We start from the raw sequence: 13,449 nt of genomic DNA, 5'->3' as shown, positions 1-13,449 counted from the left end.
CTTCTAGCAATATGGAAAGGAACAAACTGAAAGATAAAGCAAAACAGTTTACCTAGGCAGGATGTAAGCACAGAAGCACAGTTCTTGAGGACAACAGGAAGGACCCCATCAGGCCCATATGTCTTGTTAGTACTGAGGCCAGTGATGGCAGAAAATACATCAGCTGAAAAAATTTTAATGTCAGCCATGAGGAAGTCAGAGGGAGGATGCGATGGAGGAGCAGCACCGGAATCATCTAAGGTGGAACTGAAGGAGAAAGTTTGAGTGAAGAGATCTGCTTTATCAGTAGAAGAAATAGCTACAGAGCCATCAGAATAGAAAAGAGGAGGGATGGATGATGAGGTAAAGTTGTTAGAAAGACTTTTGGCAAGGTGTCAGAATGAGCGGGAAGAATTCGAGTTAGAGAGTTGAGAGCATTTACAGTAGTACGGACAAAATTATTTTTAGCAGAGCGAAGAACAGACCTTGCACAGTTCCAGCCAGAAACATAAAAAGATGCAATTTACGGGTGAGTTGGCTCTGGTATCTTTTATAGGCCCTCTCCTTGTTGTGGACAGCATTAGAACAAGCGTGATTAAACCAAGGCTTTCTTGCATTAGTCAAAGGATATGAGAAAGGAATGTTTGTTTCCATCCCTGACAGAATAACCTCCATAATGCACAAGGCACACCCAGATGGCTCCAGGCCACGGAAACAATAATCATTCCAGGGAAAATCAAAGAAGTACTGCCTGAGGGTCTCCCAATCTGCAGCTCCAAAGTGCCACAGTCGACGTTTCTTTGGAGGGTCTGCGGGCCATACCGGAGCGATAGGACAGGTTAATGTAATATGGTTGTGGTCAGAGGAGCCCAATGGAGAGGAAGGATTAACAGCGTAAGCAGAAGGATTGGTTGTAAGGAAGAGGTCAAGTATGTTGGAGCTCTCTCCAACGTGGTCAGGGATACGGGTAGGGTGCTGTACAAGCTGCTCTAGTCATTCAGGATAGAAAAGATGTAGGCTTTTTCACCAGGTGGATCAGTGAAAGGTGAGGAGAGCCAAAGGTGGTGGTGAACATTGAAATCTCCTAGAATGGAGATTTCAGAGAAAGGAGAAATGGATAGAATGTGTTCCATCGTACAGTAGAAGTAAGATAGTCAAAGAATTTTTGATAGTCGGTAGAATTAGGGGATAAGTAAACAGCACAGATATATTTAGTCAGAGATTGACACGAAAGCCGAAGCCAGAGAGTAGAGAATTCAGAAGAATCAAGTTCAGGAACACGAAAGCAAGATAAGTCGTTGCATACATCTACACAACAGCCACCTTTGGCTTTGAAATGACTATAAAGTACAAGGATACAGAAAAGGGTTTGCTGTCAGTTGCCTCAGACAGCTGAGTCTCGGTAAGGAAGAGAAAGGGAGGTTTAGAGGAGGAGAGGTGATGTTCAACAGAAAGTTAGAGGAAAGGCCACGAATGTTGCAGAAATGAAGAAGCGGGTCAGACAGTGGTTCCAGGCAGCTCTTAGTCGTTACATTTAGCCAATGAGTTTAAAACAACGCCACAGGTTGCTGCAGTGCAGAACTTACCCCGTATGGCACTATCCATGTCATGAAACCGAATGTCCAGATTGATAAAGGCCGGAAGAAACATGGAAATATCTACAAGAGAATGGGAACAGAAGAGAAGTGGACATGGACAGAAAGACTGGAGATAAATGGGCCCTTTTTAATGTCCTCATTCATGCAGGGATACTTGGGAAGAATCTTCCGCCCCACCCCAGGGGACAGTAATGTTATAGAATTAGCAACAAGATATATTTCTTACTTGTGAAATGTAACGCCATCCCTCTTCAATGAATTCCTGTGCACATTTTTGTATAAGTAAGCTGCACAGTGGACCATGGCACTATATTTTCCGGAATCATCAGCTGCTTTAAAAAACCCACAGAGCAGCTCAGTACAAAAACGCGGGTATCAGGCGTGGTGTAACATGGCTACGGCAAACCACCGCTGCCCTGGCGGCGGCTGCATAAAATACGCGGTGCTGCCCATGAGAAAACGTCTCCATACTATAGAGCTCAGTGGTTCTACCACATTCTTCTGCGTTAGTTGAGAGATTGTTCTCACAAATGACTATGAAAAAACCATGACCACGAACAGATTGTTGATCCACACAACTGTCAATCGGTTGTTTGCAAAACAAGCCATCGCTCGACAAGAAGTACCGTGCTTTGAATGGGAACCATCAAAAGAACTCATCATTGATATGAAAAGTGACAATATTGGCCAGAGTTATGGAGATAAGTGTTGCAGCACACAGCAGGCAACACGTATCCTGCCGACGAGACCGAAGTTGCCAGTAGAAAAATGGAAATCACGCAGGTTTATGTACAATAATTCTGCTGTATAACACCCAAAAATATGAACTGAAGGAGCTATACCTGTATTTCTATGTACGTATAAATATTATTACGTAAATCTTGTTTTTTTCATACGATCTTGGAGATTTTAGGTGAGCCATCTTGGATATTCTACTTTCCCCAGTGGGAACCCTGCGGACAACAAGGCAGCTGCCAGCTTTCAAAAGCTTAAGGCTCATCTCTTCTCAGATCAGACTGAATAAGCGTTACATCATCGTTCGCCTCATCAGTGAACACCTCACCTCACTGCACCACACCACACCATACCACAGTACGCCATGCTTCAGAACATTGCACCATAACACACACACACACACACACACACACACACACACACACACACACACACACACACACAGAGTAAAACTGCAAGCTTACCTTTAAGCCTTAGTAAGTTGATTGTTGGGAGTGCAGTATTCTCAAGTTTTTGTAGACTGGCAGGAACTGGTAGATTCAAGGGTTCATACTTACGGTGTCTCTTGTAAGCAGCGGGCTCAAAATGTAGACTGCAGACGCATGAGCTGCTGACATTGTCGTCTTTACGACCACAAAGATAAATCCACCTTTTTTTCTATTGTTCATCCTTCGGGAAACGATATAAATACATACAGGGTGTATTTCCATTTTATTTTTACGTTTCGAGGACGTGCACCCGTAAACTGCATAGCACACCATTACCCTAGCTTGGAGCAAAAAGTCAGAAGGAACCAGGAACTTGACCCAAATCGAGTCTTTGGGGTGCTTACAGATGAACAATTTGGTGGCGCTGTGGCGTGCCACTGTGGCGTCCACGTATTTCCTTTAGTTTTTAATAGGAAACGCCCGTATGCTTTCACACGGGCGTCAGTGGCTGAGTGCCGTGCGTCTGTGACTGAGAGATGCGGGTCCTCGCCGCAGGTGGCGCCACTGTGTAGTGTGAAGCTTTCCACCAATATATAGTCATTCCTCTCCACATAGACCACTTTCGGTGGCTGAGCCACGCAACAGGATAAAGATGGGATAGTCCTTCTCATGTCTGTAACTGCCTTCTGAGTGTGGTGAGAATCTGGTTAAAAGTGTCTTGTGACACTTTAAAAATAGTTTTAAAAAATGGGCATTGTCCGTTTTTAGTTCATTCATTATCGTATACAACTCTCCAACTGCCAACCATTCAGACGTTATTGGATGCATCCACAATGGTCGTCATTGTCTAAAACGATGACTTCGTAGGGAGATGAGCAAGGAGAACAGTTTTCTCGTCAGCCCATGATGAAACTAATATATATATATATATATATATATATATATATATATATATATATATATATATATATATATATATATATATATATATATAATCCTCAGGCTTTTTGAGTGTCCACTGCAGGACCGGCCTATCCCGACCGAAGTCGGGACGATACAGCCAATGTATCTCTACCAAGTGTCTGACAGAGATTGTATGTAGGGTGAGAAGTGCTTGTGAGTGTAACTGTAGTGTTGCAGTGGCTTTGGATGTGTGTGTAGTCTGTGAACCAAGTGTAATCAGCCCGCGCAAGCCGACTGGGTGCAAACATACTTTATAGTATGCGACACTGGATCAACCACAGCACCCCTTATTAAGTCCGCCTAAGGAGTACGTGGCCGGGTGAACACTCCCGAAGTTTATTACCCTGGCGGGACGCGAACCCTGGTTCACCCGTGTACCAAAAAACAAACTCTACTACTGTACCACAGAGGCTCCATTTATATATATATATATATATATATATATATATATATATATATATATATATATATATATATTGGAGCCCTGTGTCCACCGTACTGGAGAGAACTGGAAATTTTCAGAACTTGATAAAGTGGGGAACCCCCGGGTAGGGACCTATGAGCTTTGCGACTATGAGCCGATAGGCTGAGGGCGGTATACCCTCCCAGCACAATGCCTCGCCCAGCAACTCTAGGATCCAATGGGATATATATATATATATATATATATATATATATATATATATATATATATATATACTGTATGATAGTGGTGCTTCTCTGCAGCAAACACGGACCACTGAGTGTCGCCATTGAGTTGCTGGTACTCATGACCGTGGCGCCGCTCAGTGGCGCCACCGAATGGTCCGTGTGTAAACGCCTTTAGTCCCACTGATCGCATTAATCCTATTGGAGTGGCAGGCTAGGGTACTGCATGACATCATGCACATAGTCCCATGTTTAGCCAGAAATAATTACACCTTGTAGAGTATCTCACTAGGCCTTGGCTTGAGGTAGGAGGTGAAGAGGATGAACTGCAGGGCACCGGGTCAATGGGGGTTTGACAATCAGCGGAACCGTGGTGGGAATGAAGAGACAGGTCTGGTGACAAACAGGCTTGATGACAGCAGGCTTGGTGACAGACAGGCTCGATGACAAACAGGCTCAGCGACAGATGGCAGACAGACGGTATACAAATAGGCTTTGTAGTATGTGGTAGACAGCTACTGGATTTGACGGGAGAAAGGCTTCGTAGTAGGTGGTGGACAGCAATTGGATCTGACGGTAGACAGGCTTCGCAGTGCGTGGTGGACAGTTATTGGATTTGATGGTAGGTTTGAGAGAAAACGTTCTTGACTTCGCTGCCACCAAAATGAGAGATGCCGGCATGTAGATATACCGTTTATCTCATAATATCTATCTATCAGTCTATCTCAGAGAGAGAAGCTGCACCAAGTGTGCTCCAAGGGGACGCGCTCAGCTTTTCCTAGGTGCTCTCCCCAGGAAAACTGGGCTAGGCGTTTCCCAAAAGACTACGAGTATCTCACCAAACACCTAGCCAGGAAGCAGTTTTTTCTTCTTTTCAGGTATAATTCGTCATCCAGTCAAATTGACAGCGTCGATTCGTCGGCCTCAAGAAAAGACTCGGCAAAGTCTCACCGCCGTGCCCCCCCCACAACTTAAGGTACTATGGTAGGTCAACGTTATTCTAGGTCTAACTTGGTTAGATATAGGTTGGTTTAATGTCAAAACTAATTTTTTCTCATTATTTCTTGGACTGATTAGCCCAATAGTTTCATATATTCCCGGGCAAAGGTGTGATGTTGCTAAATCATTTCTCACTGAACTCGCTCCAACGTTACCGGTATGACTGGATGGCTAAGTGTATCCAAAGAAAAAGCAAGTGGCCGGGAATTACTAAGATCCACGTGGCCAGTCCCAGTTCATACCATAAAGGCTGGACCAATGAGGGAAGAAGTTCCACCCTTGCTGATATATATATATATATATATATATATATATATATATATATATATATATATATATATATATATATATATATATATATATATATATACAGTATATATATATATGTATATATATATATAGATAGATAGATAGATAAATCGATATAGAAATAAATACGATTATATACTCGTGTGTGTGTGTGTGTGTGTGTGTGTGTGTGTGTGTGTGGAGAGAGAGATAAATCGATATAGATATGCATACTGTACATACGAGTATATACTGGTGTGTGTGTGTGTGTGTGTGTGTGTGTGTGTGTGTGTGTGTGTGTAGATAGATAGATAGATAGATTGATTGATTGAGAGAGAGAGAGAGAGAGATCCATACTGTACATACGAGTATATACTCGTGAACAGTTATAAGAAAAAGTATCTCTACCCCCAGGACCGCTCCATGCTAAACGAACGTTCCCTGGGCTATGTGGGCGGGTCCTTGCTGTTCGCCCCTCCCCTGTCTAGTGTTGCCATATCACAATCCCATTACAAGAGTTGGGAAAAATGAGCAAGAAGGAGCCACCTGGCGGGGAAATATATAGGACGTGTTTGCGTTAACCTAAGAGCCCCGCCGGGGATTAATAATGAAACTCGGCAGGTTTATTATTTTCCTACTGTTCAACACTTTTTATACAACAAATAAATTATTTTGAATGGTATTAAATCTATAGGCATCGACTCGTGTGTGTGTGTGTGTGTGTGTGTGTGTGTGTGTGTGTGTGTGTGTGTGTTTAATGATAGTCTAGCAGGGGTGCACGAGTTCATTTGCTTTAGATGGGTGGTTCAATGCTTCAGATGGATGCTTCAGACGTCTAGAGGCTGTTTTGGAAGCAGGGGGTGGGTATACAAGATATTAAAGCAATGAGACTGAACATGTATTATTATAATCCTTCTACTCAACATTTATTATATGCAGAAAGCAATACACATCATTATTATACTGAAATTTGCTAAGTTGGCTTATATCGGCTGTAGGATATCATACGTCTGGCATGGGTATACATACTCAGTTCCCGTCTGCATGTGCGTTGAAGACTTCAGACCGTTCGGTTATATTTTTATTTAATGACTTCAGTGCCGGATAATAAAACGTAATGTCTCTATGCACAGAGGCTTTTATTACCTCTAGCATAAATTCTAATATCTGTGTCTCATCCGACATGGACGAGCTTGAGGTACAAACTTTCCTGTCCCGTCATTCCACAACACTTCGTCGTTGTGTCTTATAGTCCAGGCCATTAGGAAGTTATGACGAGGGTTTTGTGCAGATTTGTCTATAAGCACCAAATTTGGCTCAGATGTAGATCAGAACATACTTATTTTTTTTGGAGAGCGCCAAGCCCAGCGCTCACTCGGGCCGCCATGTTGGCCAAATCCAAAATGGCTGCCAGCCGATACATGATTGTATCACAACTTCGTAACCAAAAGTCGTAGAATCATGAATGAACTCACTTTTTATAGGTTTTTGACCTCAAGGATTCCAAATTTGACCTCTGTTTTGAATTCTTGGTCATTATAACCCCCCAATGACATATAAAACGTCAAATGAGATCAAAACTAAGCCAAGTAAACACGAAGTTTTATTTAAATCATTTAATGTTCAACTCCGGAAATTCTCCAGGCCCTATATGGCAGATTTGTATCCAAGCACTAAAGTAGGGCCAGATGTAGACCAGAACAGACTGATTTCAATTTTGGAGGCCTTTGCCTTTTGATGTGAACAACATAAATGTGGGCACTTGCGAGAATGCTACCGCGCAAGTGTATTACAAGGGTGCTGAGCACCAATCACATAGGAACTATAAGAAAACATCACTACTGCAAGATCTAATTGATTCTAATCTAGGTATCGTCTTTGTTCAAACATCCACCTTCACACTTGCACAACCCTGTGCAGCGGACTCTCACCCATGATCCCAAACTCTTAACCCTTGAGTCTTTGCACATGCAGAAGCTGGAACGATTTGTGGTAATCATGTACAGTAAGGGATGTGGTTTGGCCAATGTCAACGAAGCCAGGCACCGTCTTTTTACAAGTGGTCCAAAAACGCTGGAGAACATACAACCCACTCAAGCAGCGCTGTTTGAGCACATAAAGAGGGCACTGCTTCAGGCAAGCTTTTATTGGAATCAAGCAACCTCAGTTTGCCAGGAAATCCCCGACTTCAGTGATTGGGGCTGGCAGAAAGATGACAATGGTATCTGGTTACCATACTGGACATCATTCTCAGATGCTAGTAAGGCATGTTCCATTCTCCTGCACTGTGGCTGTGAGAGACCTTGCACAGGAAACTGCAAATGCTGTAGGGCTGGAGTCCGCTGCACAGGGTTGTGCAAGTGTGAAGGTGGATGTGTGAACAATGACGATACCTAGATTAGAATCAATTAGATCTTGCAGTAGTGATGTTTTCTTATAGTTCCTATGTGATTGGTGCTCAGCACCCTTGTAACACACTTGCGCGGTAGCATTCTCGCAAGTGCCCACATTTATGTTGTTCACATCAAAAGGCAAAGGCCTCCAAAATTGAAATCAGTCTGTTCTGGTTTACAACTGGCCCAAACTTAGTGCTTGGAGACAAATCTGCCATATAGGGCCTGGAGTATTTCCGGAGTTGAACATTAAATGATTTAAATAAAACTTTGTGTTTACTTGGGTTAGTTATGATCTCATTTGACGTTTTATATGCCATTGGGGGGTTATCCTGACCAAGAATGTCAAAACACAGGTCAGATTTGGAATCCTTGAGGTCAAAAACCTATAAAAAGTGAGTTCATTCATGATTCTACGACTTTTGGTTACGAAGTTGTGATACAATCATGTATCGGCTGGCAGCCATTTTGGATTTGGCCAACATGGCGGCCCGAGTGAGCGCTGGGCTTGGCGCTCTCCAAAAAAAATAAGTATGTTCTGGTCTACATCTGAGCCAAATTTGGTACTTATAGACAAATCTGCACAATTTAGTCCCTAAGGGCCTGGACTAATAGTGCATAGCTCTGAAGGGTAAAAATAGTTTTTCTTATGACTATATATATATATATATATATATATATATATATATATATATATATATATATATATATATATATATATATATATATATACACACACAAGTATATACGGTATTTCGGTTTTTCACGCCTTCACATGGCCCTTCGTCACAATATACTAGTCCTATGCAACGACAACTATGCAGAATTTGTAGGACCGTGTGATGTGTGTGATGAGAATTTTAATTTAATGATAAAACTATCGTGTAAAAAAAAAAATAAGCGTTTAATTTTATTGTTTTAAAAGACTTCACCGCTTCTCCGGAAATGGTTAATTTACAACGAGAGGAAAACTGAGGTGGGAAGGAAATGCAGGCTACATGCGGACGTAGCTGTACACCGTGAGTGGATGTAGTGCAACATGCAGGCATACAGTAGGTGTACACCGAGGGTGGATGTAGTGCAACATGCAGGCATACAGTAGGTGTATACCGAGGGTGGATGTAGTGCAACATGCAGGCATACAGTATGTGTACACCGAGGGTGGATGTAGTGCAACATGCGGATGTCGGTGTACTGTAGGCTACACCATGGGTGGATGTAGTGCAACATGCGGACGTAGGTGTACACCGTGGGTGTATAATATACTGTATGCATACTCTTAAACGGAGTATTAAAGAATAAATGCTAGTCATTAACAATAAAGGAGGTAAGAACTGCTAACAACAAGAGATTATACTGTATTTGAATTCTAGAAACTGTCATATGTTTTTTTAATATGATTTTAAATTTTAAAATTAATCAGGGCTCCCAACTGTTTGCCGCGCCTACCCACACGAAGGGGTGCGCTTTCACATTATCAAGATTACCACCTACGTTGATGGTGTGAGCTTACACTTCCAGCGGGTGCAGGAAGGGTAACCCTTGCCCTCAGTTTCAAGATTACGGGCATTAAACAGGATGATAAAGAACATAGTAGGGGAGTGAAACATAAAAATTGTAGACAGCTGGTGAGGAAGGGAGAAAAATGAGCAGGTGGAGAGGACACTTTAAGGAATTGTTAAACACAGAGAATGAAAGTAATTGTGGGGAGAAGGACAGAGATGAGAAAGGAGGGTGCAATCAGTAGGTTGGAAGTAGTCAATGCAATGAAGAAATTCAAAATGGGGAAAGCCCCAGGAACTGATAGAGTTTCTAGTTTAATCCTGAGGCACGGGGGAGATAGTTGCCCAACTGATATGGAAGATGGGCAGACTGGCCTGCGAAGAAGGTAGAGTCCTGGAGGATTGGAAGACAGGTATAATTACTCCCCTGTACAAAGGAAAAGGGGAAAAAGAAATGTATGGTAATCATAGGGATATTTGTCTTCTTAGTGTCATACAAATAGTATATGGATGGATACTTACTGACAGAGTTAGGGAACTAACAGAAGAATTGGTTGGAGAAGAACAGGGAGGTATTAGGAAGGGAAGAGGTTATGTAGAGCAGATATTCATCCTAAGGTCTTTGGTGGACAAGTTTCTAGAGAAGGGAAAGAAGTTATATGTGACTTTCATGGATCTGGAAAAAGCTTATGACAAATTGGATAGACAAGGAATGTAGAAAATATTAAGAATATACGGAGTAAATGGGAAGCTGTTGAATTCCGTGAAGAGAATATGATTATGAGGTCGCTAAGGATGCAGTGCATTTCGATGGTGAACTGAGTTAATTTTTCAGTCAGAATGTTGGATTGAAACATAGATGTGTCACATCACTATGGTTGTTCAATATGTATATGGATGGAGTTATAGAAGATATACAAGGTAGGGCAGTGGATGTTGGAGCAGCCCTAATGAGAGAGGACAATGTATGGAAACTTCCTGTTCTGTTTGCAGATGATACTGTATTGTTCAGTGAGTACGGAGAGCTGCAAGTCTTGGTGAATGAGTCTGGGAGAATCTGTAAGAAACGAAATCTAAGGTAAATGTAGGGAAAAGTAAAGCTGTGGTCTTCGAGAGAAATGAAGTCACTGAATGCAAGTTGAGGTTGGATGGTGGGGAAATGGAAAATGTATGTGAAGTTTAATACCTAGATGGTGTGATGATTAAGAATGGAAGTTTGGAGGATGAAGAGCTTGAACGGGTACAACAGGGAAGAAAGGTTGCTGGTCATTTAAAGGCAGTGGTAAGGAATAGAGTAGTGAGCATGGAAATAACTTGCTGCATGAAAATAGTGATATCAACTCTAACGTATGGAAGCGAGGCTTGGACCTTGCTGGGAGGACACAAGTCAAGAGTGAGAGCAGTGGAAATGAGTTATCTGAGAGAAGCATGTCGAGTTAAGCAGAGAGATAGACTGACAAATTAGGAAGTGAAGCAGCGTCGTAGTGTGGATGTGAATGTGATAGAAAATGTTAGAAGTATACTAAGGTGGTTTGGTCATGTGGAGAATATGGAGAATGAGAGACTAACGAGGAGAATGTAACATGGGAGTGAGGTGGAGGAGGGGAGAGGAAGGGGGAGACAGAGGATGAGATGGAGGGATGGAGTGATTGAGTGGAGAGGTATATTCGAGAGGGGGGGTATGAGATGAGGGGGAGGACAGCATAATGGCAGGAGACAGGGCGACATGAAGGCGATTTGTTTTTGGCCACCCCTTACATTAATACAGCGTCTGGCTATATATATATATATATATATATATATATATATATATATATAGAGAGAGAGAGAGAGAGAGAGAGAGAGAGAGAGAGAGGGAAGGCTTTGCAGATATACTAGGTACTGTCTTAGAGGACACGGACCATGGTACCCTCTATTGATTTAAAGGGTTCCATCGAATATGCTGAAAAAAGTGACAAAAAAAATTACATCTCACCAAAAACTATGTGGTAGGGAGGTGAGATTTGCCACAATCCTCCCAACCAAATATGAATCCTACTGTTAATGATTTCACGAGCATTCCTGTTGGATCATCGTCTACTAAAGGTCCAACCGCATTGCCTCCTGTGCATACAGGCAGTGTGCCACCGAAAGTGAGTAAGCACTGTTTCGGCAAATCAGAGATCGGGACATCAAACAAACTGAAATTCATGAAGATTACACATACAATGAAAGAAGCCTCGCAGAAAATTAGAAGCTTGATATCTTAATGGCTGAATTAGAAGACATTAGTTGGTATATTGTAGGTGTGAGTGAGATCCACAGAAACGACATGAAAAATTAATCTCCATGACAGCAACCATCTATTTTACTAGAAAGGAAGGTAAAATGGAAGAGTTAGTGGCGGGATATCTAATTAACACAAATTTTGCAGAGAACATTATTAGATTCAGCGGTGTATCTGACAGAGTAGCAAGGACTACAATTTGAATGTGCAGATGATACGCCTTGAAAGTAATATATGTGTAAGCACCGACTTCTCAAAGCTCAGATGAAGAAACAGAAATATTCAGTGACGATATCTCCAAGATTATGGAAGAAGAAAAGACCACTTACACTATACTCATGAGAGACTTCAATGCAAAAGTTAGAAAATTGAAAAATGGAGAAACATGTATGGATAAGTTCGGAGTGGGAGAAAGTAATGACAGAGGTGAAATGGTGGTAAAGTTTGTTGAAATGTGCAACATGAGAATAACGGACACATTCTTTCACAGGGAGAAAATGAACTGGAGAAGTCCAAATGGAGAAACAAAGAATGTAATCGACTTCATTTATGGCAAATAAGAATAAATTAAATGTCACAGTTATCAACAAAGTAAATATAGGAAGTGACCATAGAATGGTGGGTTGCACAGCCAGTTTCAATTTCAGAAGTGAAAGAAAAAAATAAAAAGATATGCCCAATAAATGTAAGTGAAAACAAAACAGCCTTTCAGTTAGAAATAACGAACAAACCTCAGACTCTACGTTATGCTGAGTATGACACTGATGAACTGAATGATTGACTAACAAAAATGCTAAGAGCATCAGCGGAGGTAATAGGGAAAGCTAGTACAACCAAAACCAAAAAGTATTCAAAAATGACCAACGAGTTCATGAAAAGAAGAAAGGAGATGAAAGTAAAAACAAAGATGAAATTGAAAGAGCCCAATAAAGTAAGCTTGCAACAAAAGAGACAGAGAGAAGAAAAAAGAAAGGGAAACATGGATCAGATCAAAGAATTCATCAAAAAAGGAAAAAGTCTGAAACAAGTCCAAAGTAAAATGGTACTAGGAAGGCACACAACACGAGTGTCTTTATATGTTGGAAAGACACACATTACAGGCGTGTGTACAAATGTACACGCTCGTGTTGTGTCCGGGATAGGTTAAAACTGCTCTGTCATTTGCTGAGTTGCGTGGGGCTGCGAAATAATCGTACTATGTTGTGACTGAATTATATCCTCCTAAGATGGATTTACCTGGTTCGTAAAAAAATTCAGGTGTCTCAGCTTTTATCATGTCGTCGTGGAGTGGCATCAGTGCCTGATTTCTATCTATAGGTCTGGGGTTCGATTCTCGGTCAGGAGCGTAAAAAATATTTGTACACACGCATGTAATGTGTCTCTCCAACATATAAAGACTCTCGTGTTGTGTCTGCGATAGATTAAAACTGCTCTGTTACTTGCCAAGTTGCGTGGGACTGAGAAATAATCCTAATGTGCTGTAATTGAAATATATTCTCCCATGATGGATTTGTTTAAATGCAAGGGAGAAGGAACTAAAGGCCAGGACCCTGCAAACTGTTCCATCCAGGAAAAAACACAAAAACAATACAAAAGAGAGCCAAATTCAAGATCCAATCATTTCTAGATGCCTGAACGCACTGTGTTTGA

The sequence above is a fragment of the Coenobita brevimanus genome, chromosome 101, assembly GCF_032717465.1.
Source record: "Coenobita brevimanus isolate Jiangsu-jjx chromosome 101, ASM3271746v2, whole genome shotgun sequence".
Classification (NCBI taxonomy): domain Eukaryota; kingdom Metazoa; phylum Arthropoda; class Malacostraca; order Decapoda; family Coenobitidae; genus Coenobita; species Coenobita brevimanus.
Note: the sequence above shows the minus strand (reverse complement) of the source record.